Source organism: Neopelma chrysocephalum, unplaced genomic scaffold, assembly GCF_003984885.1.
Source record: "Neopelma chrysocephalum unplaced genomic scaffold, ASM398488v2 Primary Assembly neopelma1_22b, whole genome shotgun sequence".
Classification (NCBI taxonomy): Eukaryota; Metazoa; Chordata; class Aves; order Passeriformes; family Pipridae; genus Neopelma; species Neopelma chrysocephalum.
This window is the reverse complement of record NW_020897690.1, coordinates 14,359,209-14,374,169: the sequence shown is the minus strand read 5'-3', so window position 1 is coordinate 14,374,169 and position 14,961 is coordinate 14,359,209. Positions and strand designations below refer to the sequence as shown.

Sequence of the window (14,961 nt, the reverse complement as noted above, 5' to 3'; positions counted from 1 at the left end):
TTTTACAGTTCTGTTCTTCTCCTTTGTTACTGTCGTCTTATACAGACTCACTATTAGTTTCTAAAGGTGCTATGTGACACTTAGCAGAGAGGCTCTTCTATAAATGATCAAGCTTGTCTGCTTCAGCGTTCAGCACCACCACATTTTAAAGTGTAAAGTGTTATGTAAATTCATTGCATGAACGTCTAACAGAGAGGTGTTATTTTCAAAGGCATAAGAGAATAGATTCTCTTTGTCTTTAAGAATGTATCTGTAAGACATGCATCACTAGTCACATTAAATACTAACGGTATCTTCAAACTTATAATGTAGGAATATTCTTGGACCATATGTCATTATTCTACAAAAATGTATATGCAAAAAGTAGAACTTAAGTGCAAGATAATGTTTACCCTCCACTTGGCTGCTTGATTGCCCAGACTACCTAGAATTAAGCCACAGACAAGTGTCACAGTGTGAGGATTCAGTAAGGGCTGATTGCTTTAAACACAGTCAGCACAGTTCATTCTAATATGTGTCGGATGGATGTATGTGTTATATGGGTAAATTACGAGGTCACTGAAGATTGCAGAGCTATGACACTCAGTCAAACAGACACATTTGCACTCTGGACGCTATCCTCAAACTACATTTAAAACAACAACCAGGTAGTATATTTTTTGCAGTGAAATTTGTTGACTACCAGATGTGTCAAGGTCTATGGGGGTTTGATCCGTCATTTTTACTGCCTTGCCTGCTAGATGCTTATGCCAGAGAGGCCATCAAGATGTACTGGCTGTAGTACTGCACCATCTTCTCATAGTTGTAGTACTCTGAATCATTGTGACCCTGGATTTTCCTTCTACTCTGACACAGGTCACAGCTGTGAAAACACAGCTCAAGTTTCTAACAGATTTTATGTTAGGCATCCTGTAAGAAATGAGAGAAATACCTCAACACAGCAATGTTCAGGGTATACATTGATGATTCTGATGCACTGGTAATCCTCATGCCATTCTTTCCACACCAACTCTATTTATCACCTGTTAGTTGAACGTAATAGTGAAGTTCTCCAGTAATCACCTAAGAAACTGTATTCTCTCCACTACAGCTGTTGTCTTCAGTGAGGTAGCAAAAAAAAAGAAATGGTAGAACAAAAACTTACTTATTGGAATCCCACTGAATAGATTTTTAGAACTGAGACATGAATATCAATTGCTATTTCTTTAGCCTTGACTGTTCTGGAAGCAAAGAGGTAATAAAAATTATGTTAAAGATTCACAATAAAACAATTGGTTACTGTTCTTAGTGTTTTTTATAGCGTTAGTCACTGCTGTCTGCTGATGAGGGTGACTGAAATAGTTTGAATTTTAAAAAAATAGGTTATTCTGATGCATAGAACATCTTCTGCTCCTCCTAAATGTGTTTTGTCTTTCTTTCCTTTAATCTATGACAGTGTTACTGTTAAGCTCAATCTAAACTAATTTCACCAAAGAAATGCTCTACAAGCAGCTTTTTTCTCCAAAACTTCCCATGGGCATGTTGAGGTTGTAGTCATCTGTAGCAGATGACAGCTTCTGTGTTATGTTCTTTTCTCTTTGATTGAAAACTAGTACAGCCTGTGGATTGCAAAGGACTTGGTAAGTGGAATCCTGTCAGAAGGAATGTTCTGACTGGCAGCAGATATTTGAAGTCCAGTGTGAGCTGAGAGAGTTCAATTTTCTGGTATTCTTGAGCACAACACCAGAAAATTAAATTCTTTTTTCTCCTCTGCAACTCATAAGTCTTGTATACCATCCTGACTTATAAAGGAATATACTTGTATAAAGTAATTTGATGTTCTTACTTCTCTGGAGCTGTTTATGTGGAACTTGGTTTCTAAAGAATTCTTTCCACTTTAACAATGCTTACATAGCACTTCTTTAAAGAAACCAGTAAAATAGTGTGTCACAGTCACAAGAATTAAATGTTTCTCTATTCTGTTCAGTGTATTCTCTACAGCTTTTATTTTACCTATTTTCTTAAGCTCTGACAGAAAAAAAGTGCTACATATTTAATGACAGGAGAATATATACCTTCTCTACAAGTTTGCTGCTGCAGAATTGCACCACAAAAGTGAGTACTAAATACAGTAATATAAAGTTGCTTCACAGAACAAAAAGGAAGTGGAACATGAATGTTAAACCCCTTCTTCCCCACCCCTCATATTATGGAGTTGTTATTCCTGATGAGTGGTAAAGTTTAGATGCTGTAAGGAGAAAATAAGCAATAAATTTTATTTAGAATATGATTCACAAAAGCCATCAATTTCAGATGTAAAATTTGCATCAGATTTCTAACTACAAACCTCTAAGCCTGGCTGTAATCCTCAAATAAGACACTCTTTTTTTCTCCCAGGCTTCTATGTGCTTGCAGAAATTGTGGGTGCAAGACTCGCTTTTGAGCAATCCAGCAGCTAAATGAGCAAAACATGACATTAGTCAGCTATGCATTCATTTGTCTGTGGAAACTGCACGACTACTATTTATCACTATTTCATGCACCGATAGCAATTCTAACTCATAGTTCACCGTGTGCTTTTAAATAGAAAAGCGCCTGTTTTCCTTCTCTTGGCAGTGTTTTAGATTGAGGTCACGTCTGCTGAAAAAATGTTCTCTAAGATTCAAATATGATGGGTATTAAAGCTATAAAGACATGGGGTTCCTAAGTATAGACATGTATTTTTGCAGGGAACTCATTAATTAGGAATAATTATTTGTATCCTGGATGCACAACTCTCTCCGGCCCCATTTCCATTGATGTGAGATGTTCAAGTTATGTCTTCATATTACTCTGCAACAGTTTTCATGAAATCCTTTTCTTGTTTAGTCTGCCAGCCTGGAAGCTCACACTGGGCTTTAACAATTAAGCTGAGTTTTCACCTGACCCTTTAGCAGCAGTAACAAAGGCTTTCAGGGCACTTTATGCCCTGACCTACCATTGCGCAATTTCACTTCTAAGCACACATCCCTGAGACCTTGATTTGAAGATGATGAAGTTTCATAGGTTTAGATGAAGACTAGATTCTTCCTCCAGACTTATTCTTTTTGATGATGATGGTATGGGAAACATTAAAAAAAAAGTAGTTACTTTGCCCAGGGTCATGACATTTTTCAGATGGGCTTTCAGGAAGCCATTTGAGGCAGAATGACTATAAAAAAGATTCAAGTGGATCATAAAAAAGCATTTCCATTTTTTCAGTGAAGGGGCTTGCTTTAAAAACTCTGCTTGCAAGTCTGGTGGGTGATCCCTGCTTTATGAACAAACCATGCTTCCCATCTCTATGGTAACAGACAGGGAAAATAATTTAGGCATCTAGATAATAGCTAACCAGCTGAAACTGGGTGGAATAATGATCACTTGTTTTCAGGCAGGGAAAAGTCTCTGATAAGTAGACATCAAAGGTAATGCTGACCAAGATGGCAGTCTAGGAGAGATGCCACTGAATCTGCGGCTATGGCCTTTGGCTCACCTATATAAATTTTGACTCTGAACCTTTCCCAACTAAGTTCCTGATAAAATTGAGTATATCACTTGAGTTCCTGATATACGTTCCTTGAAAGATTAAAGTCAACCCTAGCAGGCAGTTCAGGCAACATCTGCAGGATATTCTCCAAAAATCTGCCTCCAATAACAAGCCTCCATGACTTTAGGGCTTTCTCACAAATCCAAGGATTTCTGCAGTGGTCTTGGTATTCATCTGCTGATACTCTGCTTCCTGAACTCTGACTGCTCCTCATTGCACTTCCAGGGTACACAATGGCACTGAGATTGCCATGGGGGGGAGGCACAAGTACATGGAAGGAGGATATTTGTAGAAAGGGTAGGCTACTTGAATTTTCTGAGCAGTAAATTTGTCAAAAGTGCAATTGCAAAAAAGCATCACTTTAAAAATTGGATTCAAAAAATGGTGGATTTTGAAATTAACGATTTCTTTTGGGAAATATTAAGTTTAAAAAAAAGTAACTTTTTAGATAAAGAAAAAAGGTTTTAAGAATATGGTAAGCCCTTTTTTTTTTTAAACAGGTTTTAATTTTATATGGAACAATATATCTCAGTAGTGTATGGCGATGATTTTTAGTGCTAAGCAAAACTATCAATTTTAATATTTTTGCCCATCTTCTTTAGGGTCCAGGAAATAGGATCCATTGTAGATGGTCCAGTAAAGAAGGAAGTGATGTGATGATGTAAAGAAATGCAAGCACAAAGAAAGGAGAAGCAAAGACTGTCCCAATAAGAGTGATGTGACCAGCGCCCTAAATGTGGTCAGTGTTGGTTGCCATTCATGCTCATGACTGACACCCAAGGTTACCTCAGCAGCTATTAGGACCTTCTGGTGAATACAGATGACACTGAAGTAATGTTTACTGAGAGTCTGACAGGTTTCAAGGATAAAGTACAAAGTGCCACTGATGAAGTCAAGTGCCAGGGAGACCACAATTTCCTTGTCTTTAATTTTTTTCTAATGTGTCATGATCTGCAAAGTAATATTGATGTTACAGCAGTTCCTAAAATAGATGCCATTATGTTCATTAGATTCTTCACATCTGGATATCACAACCAGTAACTGTTGTAAGTAGCTTGGGGGGGGAGGTGGAAGTAATTTTAATCTTTTCTGGGTTTTCTTGATTAGATATCTCAGACTTCATAAGCATTTATTTAATTCATATTAGCATTTAACAGTCAAATGCCCTCAGTGGTGAAAAATTACCTAGAGGCAGCATAGAAATTAATGGTTGTTCTGTGATAGATCTTCTCTCTGACAAGGACTTGAATATTGAAATTCTAATTTATTTATTATGCAGGAAGATGACATTTTATCCCTCCAACCATTTGACAGGAAGATGCTATAATTATGCCTTTCCCTGGGTTCCCATATTCCCTCCTGTACCTTTGCAAGAGATTATAAGAGTTCAGACTCCCATTCCCAAACAGGTTTGCCCTTACAGTAGCACATTTGCAGTAATCAATGCAAATGCAGTGACTGGTTCTTTCTAGATCATTTCTTCAAGCTGAAATTTCTTTGCCTTCAGAGGCTGTTATGGGGATGACAGATGGCAATGTGTTTATTAGGAAAAGTGGAGGTGACTTTAATGCACTCTCTGTACATCTCTATGCCTGCTCTATTATTATGTTCTGATTTGCTCTGAGAGAGAGCGCAAAAGGCAGCCACTGTATCAGAACACTATCCTGCAAAATAGGAGTTGTGGAAATATTGCATGTAGCTGTGGTTTGTTTGAGCAATTTTCCCTAGGAAGACTACTATTATATATTGCAGACAGAAACTGAGAACAAGGAAACACAACGAGAACAAATTTGTGGCAGTAACACTGTGTATGTAGATATTCATTTATGCTGTAGAAGATTTTTGATAATGCTATAAGTGGCTTATCATGTGAGCACTGTGTCAGATGGTCTGAAAGGGCTGTGCAGCCTTATCAGTCCCTAGAGACAGCTAACTGCTATCCACTTCTGATATTCTGACATTAACTTGAAATGCCAATCTTACACATCAGCTTGGTCACTGGAGCTGTCATGTATGACTTAGTTGCATTGCTGAAAACAAAACTAAGTCCGAGTAAGAATTTGGAAGAAGGCTGGAAAGAAATAGCTGGACTTTGGGTATGGGAATTTTGTAGGGAGCTGGGTAAGCATCAGGAAGGTACAACTCCAATGCATGGACAGTGGACCAGCTTCCTAGCTGCCTCCCAGCTGTTGTACACAGCCTGCAGCAAGCAATGAGGATTCTGGCAGGGCATTAAAATGGGGTTTTTTTATAGAGGAGGGTTAGCTCTTTGCTATAGTTAGCTCACTGCTCCATAGAGGAGCAGTGGGATTGCAGGTTTCCCTACTTTCTCGCTGTGTTCCTGACTGTCGGGGGGGGAAGGAGCCCATTCCCCAGCATCCTTAACTGTGAACCAGTCACCCCCTTGTTGAACCACCTCTGCACCACCTCTGTACCGCCTCTGCTCATGTGCTCCTACCTAGTAGCAAAGATAGATCAAGGAAGACTAGTGGTGCTTCATTGAAGGGTGTACAGACAGGGTAGCCTGCAGTGTGGCAGTCAGGTTTTTTTCCTGGTGTGCCTTGACTTTTGGGTTAAAAATGTCATGGCACCCTTTTAGCCTGGGATGCGAACTTGGGCGTGATAGAGCCTCTCAGATGAACCAGAATGCACTTGCAACTGTCCCTCTCATAGCCTGGCACAGGAGAAACAGATTTCTCAAACATCTTGAGTCAGGAAGTTGCCTTTCAGTAGTTTCTCAGGATCTTCCAATGACCTTCACAGCTTGGGCTTCCAGGGCCAGTAGTGTACCATGTATTCTGCGTCAGCTTTGATCTGGAATGAGCTTTGTTTTCTTTTCCTTTAAAAGGAGATTGACATTTTTGAAGATGATGAGTGGGAAAGTTTAAGTAAAAGATCTCTTTACATGAGAAGAGGATGAAGATGGTGGAGAGGAAAACAAATTACATTGCTACAAGTTTGTATCTACAAGCACTCAAACACTAAGAGTTTGGGATTGTGTAGCAAATAAAAAAATGAAACTATATTGCCCTGATATGACAGAAATGTGGTAATTAAAAGAGAATACTTTATTTATTTATACCCTGAGAACCCTGAAATATGAAGTTACCCATTAGTGGGGCAAAAAAGACCAAACCAAAAAACAAAAACAGAAAACCAATCAAACCAAACAAAACAACCAAAAAACAAGAACAAAAGCCAAATTGTCATTGCTATGCTTTGACGGTTTGAAATGAATAGTATCATGATTCTCTTGTTTTTTCAACATGGCATTTTATAGTTTCTCAGTATTTTATAAGATATATACAATTAAAATACTATGTACATATAACCACAGAAACCCCAAACGGCTCACAGAAAGGGGGAAGGGGAAGGGAAAAAGGGGCAAAAAGGGACAAAAAACCAAGAGATATGAACAATTGACAACTCAGGAACTAGCAGAATAAAGAATTATCAAAAGAATATCTTACTACTTTCCTTGGGACAGCAGAATCTCACTGAATGACCGCCGACACCCTCCACCTCCCAAGGTCTACAAGGCCTCACTAGGCCTCACTCCCCCACACAATGAGAACTGACAGAAGGGAACCTGCACCTTCAAAACCACAGGAAGGGAAGAGAGCAAAGGCTTCTCTTCCCTTCTTCTTTATACTCTGGTTTACATAAAAATCATAGGGAATATTGGAAACATGGTGTCATAGTTTGAGATTGCCCCCCTGGAAGCCAGGGGGCTTAGAGGTGATTGGGTGCCTGGGCAGTTTTCCCTGGAGGGCCAATCACCACTCGTCTTGTTCGGTCCTGCTGAAAAATCATATATACACAACCAGCGGAAGTTGTTGCCAATCGGTCTGTCTGGTTGCTGTTGTGTCTGCTGCTGCGTGTGTGTGTGGGTGTAAGAAGGCCAGGCATGGCAGAGCCTCCTCCTTCCCCCTCTAGGGGGGCAAGAGAAGCCCTGCAGCCCCACAACTCTGCCTAAGCCAGGGTTGGAGGTAGCATTGGAGTGAGTGTGTGTTATGAAGGAAGGGATTCACAACACCTGAAGGTAAGAGGGAGAGAGAGGCAAGCTCCTTGCGAGGAGGCCAGGCCCTCTTCCCCCCCCCCCCTTTCCAGCCAGACTGCAGAGCTCGGGACAATTCATAACTGGACCGAATACCTGTAGCAAAAGCTGAGTGGGGGCTTTTCCCTCTCATTGTAAGTGGGAGTGAATGCAAGGCTTAGTATTTTGAAGCTGAGCCAAAGGAGACGGGCTGATAATGAAAGCAGCTCGGTGCCAGGGGAAAAAAACCCCAGGCAAAATTAGAGATGGACCAGAGAGGCCTGGAGGATGTCCCTCGCAGTGATTTAAATGCAGGGCAGCCGAAAACACGGAGGAGAAATGAAGATTCCAAGACGCATACGTTGATAAACTGACTGAACTACAGCAGCGTACAGAACCGAGGTTCTGTATGAGAGGTATGAGGGAGAGAACCACACAGCAGAGGTGGCACAGAACCAAGGAGAAAGGACTCAGAACTATCTTCTTGGACTTCATGAAGAAGAAACAAAGCTGTTCGGCAAACAGCTGGAGTGTGGTGGAGGGAGTGTTCAGTTTCCCTGAACACTTCCACGAGAGAGAGACTATCAGACCTATCAGCCTGAAGAGTTTTTTCCTGGACTGAATTGAGGGAGAAAGCTTAAAGGGACTGATAGAAGTGTATAATATTATATATATAGTTGCTTTTGGCTTGTACAGTATACTTACTTGTGTAAAATAATTGTATATATACTTCCCCTTTCCGCTATAGAAGCCTCTTACCTGAAATTTTCTCTTTGGTGTTGAGACAAAATTGTGGGAAGGGGTGGAGGAAGCCTGGAAATTGGATTTTGGGTTTCTGTGGTAGCTCAAACCACCACACATGGCCACTTCCTTGGTTATAAACTGGTTACCAAGGAAGGCCTAGACTAAAACTACCACAAGGATAAGTACTGATAAACTGCAGAACAGAATATCTCAGAAACATATTGTTGATGTCCGTATGTTCTGCATCTGTCCAGATATTTGTTATGTGTATTCACTTAATTTTTTTTATCTGCTAAAACCAAATATATATACTTTGGAAGAACTCAAAATCTTAAGATGGCACTGCAGATCACCACAAAAGAGTAGATCATCTTCAAGAGACTGTGATATGAAGGACACTGATCACTTAAGGCAAGATGCAAATAGTTGTGCCTGGCTGGAAGTTAATAACCTAATCCCAAGTCTTCAGAGTCTTTGGAAATTACTTGGTTGTCCATGACAAGATGGGGATTGTTTAGTTTGAGTTTTGTTGGTTTGGTTTGGTTTGGTTTTGGTTTTGGTTTGTTGCAAATAAGAGAAGTTTGTCGGTTTGTTGAGCTTTTCTCAGTGCTACAAGTGCAGATAGACTTTTTTTCCTGTTAGTGAAATAGAGTAGGTTCATGTGGTTTTAAACTGGTATGCGTGAATATGATGGGTATGACCATTTTTTGTGGTTATAGAACTACCGAAAATGTGGGACTGGATAGGAGGAGAAATCTACTCATTTAACACCCCTTCTTTCTAAGGAGTGCACACTTCTTCAGGAAATAACAAACAGTAGGCCTTATTTAGATATATATAAGGGGTTTTTTTCATCCATCATGATTTATTAAAGTCTTATTTTAAGCAAATTTTTTTTGTGCAATAAATATGGAATACACTAAAGCAACAAAATCAAAGCTTTACATGAAATTTCATGTGATTTTGAGTTTCTGTGAGTGGATATCTAGGATGTTTAGGGGAAAATAATTTAATTTCATAATTGGGAAGATATATCAATATTTAAATATTTCAGTAATTTTTTTGAGAAACATCTTCTTGATTTAAGAGCCCAGAAACTTCTCTAAATATAGCTTAAAATTTCCCCCTCCCCCAAGTACCATTAGTTGCAATTGAGAGCCAAAGTGTATAATTTAAAATGGTGCTAAGCATGAAATAAAAAATCAGAAATTTTCCTCTGGACTCAAATTATATTAATTTTCTTAAATTCTGGTATATATTAAGTCTCACAAAAGACACAAATAGAGAGAAATACTATTTCTATGTTTGCAGCCTAATAAACTAACTGCAAAAGAACATGTCACTGCAGGAGAACCCTGGTGGCAAAGAGCTTGGAAACCATTGTCAAATAGTCATATTTTTAACTTTGTCATTTGATTGTAATTGTCTCCAACTTGGTTGCCCATGCATGGCTAAGAAAGTAAACAATGAATAGCAGATCAAAGTTTAAAATAACTGATTAAGTTAAAGTAACCCAAATATCTATCTGTGTTCAATCAGAAATTAAATTACTCTTCAACTAATAAAAAAACTAATAAAACAGTATTTTCTTATGATGATGGCAAAATTTCATGAGGTTTTCCAGGAAAATTGTTTTCCAGGTGTGTTCATTTCCACTGTTCTGCTTTTGTACAGATTTTTTTTTTGGATGTGGAGCCCTGACAATAATGTGTAGTAAAAAGTAATTTGTATTTTGTTGTATTTGCATGCCATAAAAACAAAGCCATGTAGGCTGCCACTCTGTGTGTGTGTGTGTGTGCACATGCATGCATGTGACTGTTGGTGTGTGTGGAGTCTACAATACTCCCATTTTGTGTGTTTCTGTCAGAAACAGCCTTCTTCTGCAACACTTGAAAGCTCATCATGCTATAGGTCAGTTAAATTAAGAATGAACCGTGCCTTAAACATACTTCTAGGAGAGAGGGAGGAAAAATTTTCTTGTTGGTCAAGTCAGCACAGAATTTTTACTGCAGTACAGAAATGTGTATTCCCCAGGCTTCAGCTAAGTTCCCCCTGTGATTCTACCTTTTTCAAAATGCAATTGCATTCAGCATGTGTCTACTAGTACCATGAAGACCCCGAAAACAACACCTTCACTTCCCCAGTTATAAAGTGATTTTTTTTTTTGTAAGAAACAAGGTCTATGGTAGGAGTTTCACTTATTTTTGCATGTGTTATCTCATGTAAACTCATTAGCACATACTGTTATCCAGCTGTTGACAAGAGAATTCTGCAACAAAGAAAATGCTATATAGAGGTTGATGAATAAAGAGAGTTAAATACTAAGTTTCTGTGTTGGGGCTATGCCTAACTCTTCCGTATAAAAATGATGGGTCCCTCACACTCACATCTTGTATTGGATATCATTTTAGGAAAATCTGTAGGCAGTGTGCTATCTGGGTCAGGAAACATGATTTTGTCTGTCGGGCAGTGACTCAAATTCATTTCTGACTCTAAGCATCTGGAAAAGTAATTTGTTTTCCTGAGGACCTTTTCCTTTTGGTGTGAGGATATAGCTCTTATCTGAGACACCTCCATTTAATTTGCCCAAGGTTAGAGAAATTTATCTGTTTTCATGGCTTTTTAAAAATACAAATAATCTCATTTTTTTAATAGAAAAAAATAGCTCTTCTTTTTGTATTATGCAAATGCAGATTTTCTTGACCTATCATTTTCAACTGGGTCATTTCATTGCTCAAATATGCCTTGAATATTTGACACTTAGATGACTGTAATTTCTTCTACAGTCCCTTTCTGATTCCCTTTAACCCAGCACTATTTTTCACTGGTAGAATTATCAGAATGCCTTTACCCACTGCATAAGTCTTGTATTTATAGTCACTTATACTTTTTAGTTCACAAAGAAAATATAACTCCCTTTGCATCGCAATTTTAAGTTTGCTGAGCAGCCAAGAACAAGAAGTACAGATAACACATTTGAGCAGAAAGTGTAATGAAAGTGTGCACATACAAAAAATGTTGAAATAATCTTATTTTTATATTCCTATTTTTTATTATTTGGTAATGTGAGGAGATCTATTGAGTTTGTGTGGCAAGGATTTGGTAGTGCAGGGGATACAGGAGTCACCTCTGTGAGAAGCTGTCAGAAGCTTCCTCCATGTCCAGCAGAGCCAATGCCAGCTGGCTCCAAGACAGATCTGACTTTAGGAAATAAAAAGTAGGTGATTGGAACCTTGTAAAAATAGCAGAAAAAAAGCAGAATGTTCTTTAACTAAAGTAGACAAAAGATGTAGAAAGAGAAAATTGATATTTTTTGAAGTTGCCACTAATTTTGAAATTATTGCTCATGCTTGGGGTTCTCATGGCAAGTTTTTTTATTTTCTTGGTTTCTTGTTTTCATTGTAATTTTTAATAGTAAGGTTCTCTGACACAGTCTTTTTCTCATGTAAAAATAGAAGAATTGCTTTTACTTAAACAGTATTTACCCTTTGTAAAAATAGCCAATTGAAAAGCCCTGTCTGCTTTCATGAGTGTTATGATACTGTCAGAGGAATGCCAGCATAAAATCTCAGAGAAGACGAGGAAGATGGATTACCTGGAAACTTTCTCTTCTTTGTGTTTTGAATTTTTATAAAAGTATACTCTAGCATTAATTTCATAACATGATGCTTCTGTAATTAGACGGAAACACAAGAGAATCCAGCTGTGGTATGCCTTTTTTTTTTTTAATTCCAGAAATAAGAGAACTGAATCATTGACAGGAAAGAGATACACAGACACATATGGGATTGTTTCCATCCCCCATTTCCCTCTCCTTTCTCCTTTCCAGCTGAGATAACTCAGCCAGAACCCCAGCATTTGTCCCTTTACTTCTTGCTTTCCTGTTGTAAAAAGATAGCAGGAGAAAGTGCACATGTAGCTTTGATTATTCATCCGGAGGTGGAGAAGAGGACATTCCACCAACATTTGGACCACTTGCCCAGACAACCATGCTGCAGCATGACTTAATTGCTAGAAAAGCAAGAAAAACTGTTACCAATAAACTGTACCAATAAAGTCAGGGACAGGCATTCTTACTGATATTCATGAGATACATTTTTATCCTGAATATAGTACAGGTTTCATGTTATAATTGAAACAGAAATTAATACCTCTAATTAAAAAACACTTTATTTCCAAAACCCATTCCCTCTATTTCAGCTCACCATTGGAGGGAAGTGTCATTTTGCTGTCATTGTCTTTTGCTCAAAACTTCTTTTAAATTAAATACTTTTATAATAAATTTTTATATTGTAACAGAAATTTTTCAAGCTACTAACACATTTCAAAAAACCTGAATGATAATGACTACAAAATACCATAAGCAAATACATGTTGAGTGATTTTTTTTCTTCACAATTTTTTATTCTTTTTCTCAGAAATACCAGATGGTAGCTTTGTGTTTGTAGCCCACAATTAAACTTGAATGTTTGAGAATGAAAGTTTCTATCTGCACATATGAGCCTTTGCCTGAGTTTCTCATTGTTTCTGGACACTGATGTTAAGATGGTGGACTCCAGTATCCAGAACACAAGACTGTATTCACTGAGATTGGAATTTACTACTTCTTTTGCAATATACTTGCTCTTTGAACTTAGATGGGTCATCTAATGATACTGTGTCTGCAAAAGTAAAAAAGTAAAAGAATAGCCAGTGATCAGTAGTTAATTTTTTTGAACCCTCAGGGGAAACTTAGTAAGATATTAACCTTCTTTGCTGAGATCTTTTTTTGTCATGATGATACACATGAAGGACAGGTTACTTAGCTTAGGGTTGAGCCATCCTTCCTCCTGTTGAATCCTTTGATATAAACCTCTGTATGTATAAGAAAAATACCAAACAAACAAAGAATAAAATCAATGTACATATAAAAGACCATACATAACCTTAGTTATATGGCTCAAAAGGCAATTAGGACTCCCTCTTCCACTATGCTGAGTTCTTAAAGTGCTGCTTTCAATATTTTCAACAAAAGAGTGTTCTGTGGAGGCAGGAAAAGAATTTAGAACAAGAACATTGTCACAATAAATGTAGTGTATCCGTGATGAAACAGTATTTAAAAATTAGGAGGAGACCATCTAGAAAGATCTGGAGCAGCTGTCAGCATAATCTCTTAGGGTGGTTTAGAGGATCTGTTATTGATCTTCACGCATGATCTGTTTAATTCTATTAGATTAAAGGAAATGAAGAAGAGTGACTTTAGGGCGATCTTAATATTTCAGGTAAAACTGAAGGATAATACTGCTATTCTTAACCATGATCTGTTATTCCTGAATGTGATAGGGGATAGATGTCTGATTAAATAATCACTAAAAAGGCAAGAGGTACAGTCTTTGGGTTAAATATAAAACATATCAGTAAATGTTCAGTACTAGAAAAGAATAGAAAGTTTGTGTTGAATAACTGAGTCAATACAATTTATTCTTCCCATTATCCTAAAGAAAGTTTGATACAATGAGTTCTTGATTACAGTGGGAATATAGACTGAGTCAAAGAGAATATTTAGTGAAAGAAACTGATGTTCAGAGCTGTGGGTCTTTCATGTGGAAGTTGCTTGGCAATTCAAATTAGAGGTATGCAAAGCTTTGGGGTAAGTGTATCCTTCCGTCTAAACCCACTGATCATCTAATTCACCACTATAAATTTCTCTAGACCTTGAAGGCTAATCATCTAGGTTCTCTTTTTTGTTAAGAGGGTAGAAAAGAAGTTTCAAAGGGCAGCTGATCCCATTCTCTACTATGAGTTTCAGGGAGCAGACTGGACTTCCAAGTGCACTGATAATTTCCAGTTACTCCTGCAGTAGTCATGGGCTGTCAGGGTACGTGACCGTTCTCTAGCTGCTTCTTCACTTGCTGGAGAAAATGTGTTCTGTATTACACATATATAAGCTATGTGTATTTGAATAGCACATCTTTGAGATTTGTATAGTCTGCAATTAAAATCTACTTCAAACTCATTGTGCATGCCCCAACTTCAGAACCACCTTATGACAGTATTTTACTGAAGGACTATTTTTTTTTTATTTCCTTCCTATTTCTGCTTCTCCAACAGAAACTCCGTGACATCCAGAACAAGTGGTGGACCGTTTTAGCTGCAAAAACTCAACTATGTGCAGATACAGGGGATCACAAAGGATTCTATGAGGCCCTGAAAACAGCATACGGACCTACATACCAAGTCCAAAGCCCACTACTCAGTGCAGATGGTCAAACACTTCTGACAGATAAAACATCCATCCTGAATCGATGGTCTGAACACTTTCAGACTCTTTTCAGTACCAACCGTGTAGTACAAGACTGAGCAATTCAGTCCATCACACAACAACCGGTGAAATACGAATTGGATACTGCCCCCACTTTAGGAGAAACCCTCAAGGCCATACAGCAGGTGAAAATCGGCAAGGCAACTGGGGTTGATGGAATCCCACCTGAAGTCTGGAAACATGGGGGCCTTGCACTCCATGCTAAATTTCATGGGCTTGTGGTGCGCTGTTGGGAACTAGGCAAACTACCATCAGACCTTCGTGATGCAGTCATCATCACCTTGTATAAGAAGAAAGGTACTAAATCAGACTGCTCAAATTACCGTGGTATTACTC

At 38.3% G+C, this 14,961-nt stretch overlaps 1 long non-coding RNA gene across 2 annotated transcripts in view; it reads right to left on the bottom strand.

Annotated features, from left to right (window-relative positions):
• The window catches only part of LOC113966152, a 799,277-nt gene extending 792,167 nt beyond the window's left edge, over nt 1-7,110 (bottom strand). Inside the window, exon 1 of one of the 2 annotated variants that reach the window (XR_003533716.1) lies at nt 7,067-7,110. This is a non-coding gene — a long non-coding RNA (uncharacterized LOC113966152). The other variant, XR_003533719.1, reaches the window with a different exon arrangement.
• Nucleotides 7,111-14,961: the final 7,851 nt, after the last annotated feature.